At 52.9% G+C, this 6,000-nt stretch overlaps 1 protein-coding gene across 3 annotated transcripts in view; it reads right to left on the bottom strand.

Annotated features, from left to right (window-relative positions):
- PDZD2 (PDZ domain containing 2) overlaps positions 1 to 5,403 on the bottom strand; it is a 393,189-nt gene extending 387,786 nt beyond the window's left edge. For all 3 annotated transcript variants that reach the window (XM_053592669.1, XM_053592654.1, XM_053592661.1), the window contains exon 1: positions 5,113 to 5,403. The gene's annotated coding sequence lies outside the window, so the exon portion shown is untranslated. The remainder of the gene's footprint in view (positions 1 to 5,112) is intronic.
- Between the last annotated feature and the right edge of the window lie 597 nt (positions 5,404 to 6,000).

Consider the following 6,000-nt stretch of genomic DNA (forward strand, 5'->3'; position numbering starts at 1 on the left):
CTTGAGTTTCTGGCTTTCTACAAGTTATAATAATAGCCCAGTCCCTGTTCATTCAGAAGGTGAGTGGCACAAGCCTGGGGCAGCCAGGATCTCGCAGGGTGGGGACTGTTCCTTGGCCCCATCGAGAGTTTGGGTGGAGAAGATGCTAGTGGCATCAGAGAGAGGTCACAGCCAGGGGCAGGCCTCTTCCTGGCGTTGTAGAGACTTACAAGACAAAAGTGTCTTCTCCGCACACTTAGTGCCTTAAAAGCCATCTCTTATAATGGGCCCCTTCTCAGACCACAGAGGGCCTCTTCCACCACTGCACTTGCAAACCGTAAATGCTCCCAGTGTTTCCTTGAACACATTTGTAAATAGAAGAGCAGAACTCTTCAGCTCCAAGACAGACTAAATCAGACGACCTACCTGACTTCAAATCCTCATTCCCCCAGAACCCATGGAAAATGCAATCTTTCCCAATCCCATCTTTTCTCTATTTCTAGAATATGGATATTATGAGATGAGGATTTCAAAATTTTAAATACCATAGAAAGGTCTATCATTTATATGCAACCTATGTATAGGTCCAAAGAGCAACATAGTCTACACGTAGACCGTCCAAGTAGAAAATAAAAAAATGATTAAAGTTTCCAAATGACCCTATACTTCTATTACCTTAAAAAAATTCTTTGCATTTCTCCCCAATTTCATTTAATGTGGCACATATCTACTGAGAGTTTAGTAAATCAATTTAAGTGCTCTTTTTCTTCCCCTCTTCACTGATAAGAATATTTATGTAATCTTTCCAAGTATAATCAAAGTCTCATTAATAAAGCTAAGGGGGATTGCAGACTGTGGACTCTTCCTTGCCCACCTGCACCTTTGCCAATGCCACTGCCATTGAAAGACAACAGCCTAGCTCCCCAGATCAAACAATTGTACACTGTGACTTTAGCTCCAGTTGCTAATGGAGCAAGTTCTCTGGTTTGGGGGGGTTGCAGGTTCCTCAAATGCAGGAAAACTGGCAAGTATGAATGCATGTCCCCTTCCAAACAACAGAGGACAGGGGAACCTAGCCAGGCTTGCCCTGCTTTGTGCCCAGCTATTGGATCTTTGCATGAAAGTGGGAAGTGAAATTCAGATGCAGCCACTGCAACAAGCCAACAGATGAAAAGAAAGACATCTTGAAAGACTCATTTGGCTATGAGCAGGAAAACCAACCTGCTCAGAGCAGCCCAAAGCTTTATATCCAACGCTGAGAGAAAGCTTCGGACAGTCTGCTGAGAAGTCTTGCCTTCTCCGTTCAACAGGCCCTTGCTGACTTTGGTGAGAGGTTTGTGCATTTCTCAACTCACTATTCAAAAGGACCCACAATGCCCCAGGCACTGTCACCGAGGGACTTATATACACACCTCAGTACTTCTCTTTATTCCTTAGAATGACCTGAGGAGTAGCTATTGGGCCAATTTTACACACGAGCAAATGGAGGCTCTGACTTTTTTCTGCACTGCCAGGATTCCAGCCAGTCTTGGGGCCCCACTCAAGCATCTTGCCTTTCCCCCACAACTGCCTGAGCCAGTGCAGGTGCCCAGGTGGCCTCCCCAGGCTGGCAGCAGCATTGCAGCCTCTGTCTCCAAACCCCCAGCCACACCTGTACCCCACCCCCAGCAGATGCCCCTCTTGCTTTCCTGGCTGTCTCCAGTACCTCCCTCAACCTCCTCTTCTCTCCTGCCTTCCAGGGAAGGCCAAGGCTGGCTTTTTCCTTTCCCTGCACTTGCCCTTGATTGTCTTTGGCCTCACCCCCTACTTTGGTCAATGACCTTTTCCTATCATCTTTCTCAGATAGTCCTGACCCTCCACCTGTCCTCCCACCTCCCTCAGGGGCTTCACAGCTCTTCCCACTGCTGAAACACAACTCAGACCTCAGCATCCTGCTTGGTACTACAGGGACACTTCTAAGGGCAGAAGAAAGAGTTTAAAATGTTTTGAGTCTCTAAGCAGGTCCTCTTAAAGAGATTTAGCCTCTCTTTGGACTTGGTCCTGACCTGCTTCAGGTTCACCTTCTTTGGAATTTTTCTCCTTGTGATTGGTGCAGCAGGAGGGACCTGGGGCCACCTTCCAACAAAGATGTTGCCACTGCCATGGTCTGATCACTCAGGCCCACAAGATCTAAGCCATGGGAGTATCCACAGCTCCGTGTTATCTTGTCCAGCCCATGAGACAAGTCCCAAAGAAACAAGCCCGGGCAGCATGATGAGTGTGCCAATAGCGCTATGTGGGTGCAGGGATATGGTCCAGACAAGGACTGCTCAACATGTCTTGGGAGAGGGAGGCAGAAAGTTCACAGAGGAGGCCCTAGATTAAATCATGAAGAAGCAGCAGCACAACTTCATCAGGACAATTTGAGGAGAGAGCATATTCTAGGACTCCACCCAGCAGAGAGCAAGGTAGGTCAGGTCTACACCTCATGTCTGTGTGTGTGTGTTGGGAAGCACAGCAAGAGGGAAGCTTAAGGAGGTACACAGAGCTAAAATTTATCTCACAGATCCTGGGAGCTACCAACAGATTTTATAAGGACTTTGGTGTTTGATCAGATGTGGGAGGAGTGAGAAATAGAAATTTGGAAGGATTTCTCCAGGTTTCTGGTATGTCAATTGTTAAACTCCAAACTCCCTATTGCAGCCCAGTGCACACTACTCATGCTCATAACCTGCAAGTGATCTTTGTTTCTCTAAAGAACTCCAAATCCAACCAGTGCCCATACCTCAAGTCCACATCTGATGGGTCTTTCCTTTCTTCCTAGCCTGTTGCCACCACCAGCTTAGACTTCATTACCTCCCCCCAGCTTCTTACCACAGCAGCCTTCTCTCTGGAGCCCTCCCTTCTCCACTCTCCCCAATCCCCATTCTTTCTACAAGAGATCAGATTAATCACCTTGAAGCACATATGATCATGACAGTCCCTCACTCAAAAATCTCACACATCTCCCCACCATCTGGAGAACTAAGCTCCTCTGATCTGTCAGCTCAGCCTCTTCTCCCATCATGCCCTTCGGGCCACATCCTAACTCAAGAGGAATCTCCCAGCATGCCTGTCTTCTACCTATGGCCTCCCCCATGAACCATTATAGATTTTAGCAGTCAAAAGTGGGCCCTGTCTTCTCCATACTCTCAAAATGTTTTATTTGGAACACTCTTCATGTACTTTTTGCATTTAATTATCCTTTCATTCCTTCATCCAATAAACACAGGGTGCCTACTACAGGCCTCATGTGCATGGGTTTGCTGGGGCAGACTGCTCCCTCTTCTAATAGGTGGAAACTGACAAACTGACAGCAGGGAGTCTCTTTCATCTATGCGCATCACCTGAAACCTCTATTCCCCCCGCCCCCCCCACACACACGCACCTTCCAGCTGGATTTCCCTATCAGTACATCAGTAAACCACAGGTACTCCAAAAATAAGATGATTGAAATGGAGAAATTTTCATAAGTTTCCTTAAATAGTAAACTGCCATAAAGTGCATACAAAATCAATTTCGAGGATAGATTTAAAGCATAATTCAATATTTTTCCAGGAGCATATTAGCTATGTCAAGGAAGGTACATTTATATATACTTCACCTGGTTCTGATTCTTCCTCTCTGAGCACCTGCCACCCCTAACACCTACACCTACACACTGGTACCACTACATTGTTATAGGAACAGCAGCGCTTGGCCCATCCTAATAGAAGAAGGAATTGATGGAGCCAGAACCACCACCTACAGTCACAGGGTGTGTTCTGAGACATTCCCTTCCACCCCCACAAGCAGCACTCCCACATCACACCTGCCAACCTGTACCTACTTGACCCCCCACCCAGAAGTCACAGACCAGAAAAGCTGGCCCAGTAGAAATCCCAGGCCCTTAAACCTCCAGCCCAGAGCAGGCTGAGTGTAGGAGACCCTGCGGAGAAAGAAGCCTGGAAAGGTCTGGGTATGGGGCGGTGGGGAGGTCTTAAGGACAGACCCACAGCATCATATCTGCGCCACCATTTCCTGTAACTTCATTACGATGTGTCAGGGAAACATATCCACCCAATGGACCCTACCTTTCTGGGAGGCAAGAGGCTCGGCCAGCTGCAGGGGACAGACCCAGACTTGGCTGGCTCCAAACTCCCAACACTGCCCAACCTTGAGTCCCAGGGCAGGTCTGGAGCTCTGGAATGCCCTCGTGCCTGCCATTCCGGTCTCTGTGACCAGCCCATGCCAGACCTCTCCTCTTCACACTCCAGTGTCCCTTATCAAAGGTCTCTGCACGGAACAGGGCTGCTGAGGACAGGCTTCTGGCAAAGTCCTGCCAGGGGTCCGAGATCCTCCGCCTGCTCAAATCAGCCTTCAGCTTTAATGGATTTTCCAAGTAGCAGGGAAGACCGGCAACCCAAAGACTTAAAACGCAAACCAGAGAGAGGGAGGCAGGGAGAGGCGGAAAAGGAGAAAGGGATAGGGGGAGAGGGGGAACGGGATAGAGGGAAAGAGGGAAGGAAGCAGGTTTTTAAAGAAACTGGACTTCAAAGGGAGAGCTGGATTTCCCTATCAGTACATTCCCCGCTCTCTGGCACAGGCCAATAACCACCCCCAAGATGCCCTTACTCTTCGCGCGCCCACACCACTCCCTCACCCGGCGCGTCTCTTCCCGGGGCAAGGAGGGGGCGGAAAAACGAAGGGACAGTACCTGAGGCCGCAGTACCTGAGTACCTCCGATTCTAGCGGAGGAGGGAACAAGACCGCCCAGAAATGAGGTAGCCAGGGCGCGCGCCCGGGCAGGGGCTCCCGGCCCTGTCCTGAGTGTCCTCAGCAGCATGCCTCCAGCTGTCTCACCATCCCTGTCCCGCTCAGTCCGGCACTGTCCGCTCCGCCGCGCCCTCCTGGGCCCAGGCCGGATGCCAGCGGAGTATGCACCGCCCAACCTGGGACCCCCTCCCCACGGGGTCGGCACCCCTGCTCCTTATCTTGCCGGGGCTGGGATTCCAGCACCGGGATTTGTCACTAAACTTTGCCGGGCACACACGGATTCGGGGGTGCCAAGCCTCTCAACCTCCCCTGACCACCCGAAGCCCCACGTCCTGGGCAACGGTGGGACAGTCCCTTCACCTGCTCGTAGCTTGGCGGAGGCTCCTGCTGCTCCTCCCGCGTCCGAATTCAGACGCCGCCCGGCGGGTCCCCGTGCAGCTGCCGCCACCGCAGCCACCGCGGGTGCCACCGCCGCGCCTGCCGGAGCTGCTGCGCCTCGTTTCGGCAGCAGCCGCGGGAGGCGCAATCCCGGCGCCTTCGGCTCGGCCTGCGGCCCCGTCGGGAGCTAGCGGCCGCCGCCCCACCGCGTCCCGGCGACCGGGGCCGGCACGCACCGGCGCTGGAGTCTGCTCCTGGCGGCGCGGCGCGGCGCGGCGCGGCGCTGGGGACCCACCGAGCCTCCGGGATGGGCGGGGATTCCCTCCCTCCGGTGGATTCGAGGGGCGGGAACTCCCTTCTTGGAGTGACAGGGACAGGGGGCGGGGATTCCCCTGCGGGAATGACAAAGTGGGCGGGGATTTCCCCGAGCGAGCCCCCACCGCGGGCCAGGCGTCTGTCTCCGTGAACCTGGAGTCCTGCGGCGCCGGGTTCAGAAGCCTGGGGATCCTGGGAGGAAAGCAACCGGGGAGACGGCAGCTCAGAATCTCCACGCCGGCGGGGCGTGGGGCGCCATCTAGGTGCAGGAGTGTGAGCCGGGGGACTGGAAGTTGCCGTTGCATAGCACTTCACAAGGCTTCGGGGAAAAAAATGCCAATCGCCTTATCAAAGAATGTGGCGGAGAGCCCAAAGGGGAAGGGAGACGACCACCCCAGCCACCCTTGGCCTCTCTGGTCTTTAGGGCATCAAAGTTAATTTAGCTGTGGTATGTGAATTTCGGGGAGAGGGGACCTCCTAGCACCGAGATCTGCTTAATCCCCCCAGTTAAGCCTCTGAGGGAAACCCCTGGGCCCAGGGGTGGGTGTTCCTCCG

Source organism: Nycticebus coucang, chromosome 1 (assembly GCF_027406575.1).
Source record: "Nycticebus coucang isolate mNycCou1 chromosome 1, mNycCou1.pri, whole genome shotgun sequence".
Taxonomy (NCBI): Eukaryota; Metazoa; Chordata; class Mammalia; order Primates; family Lorisidae; genus Nycticebus; species Nycticebus coucang.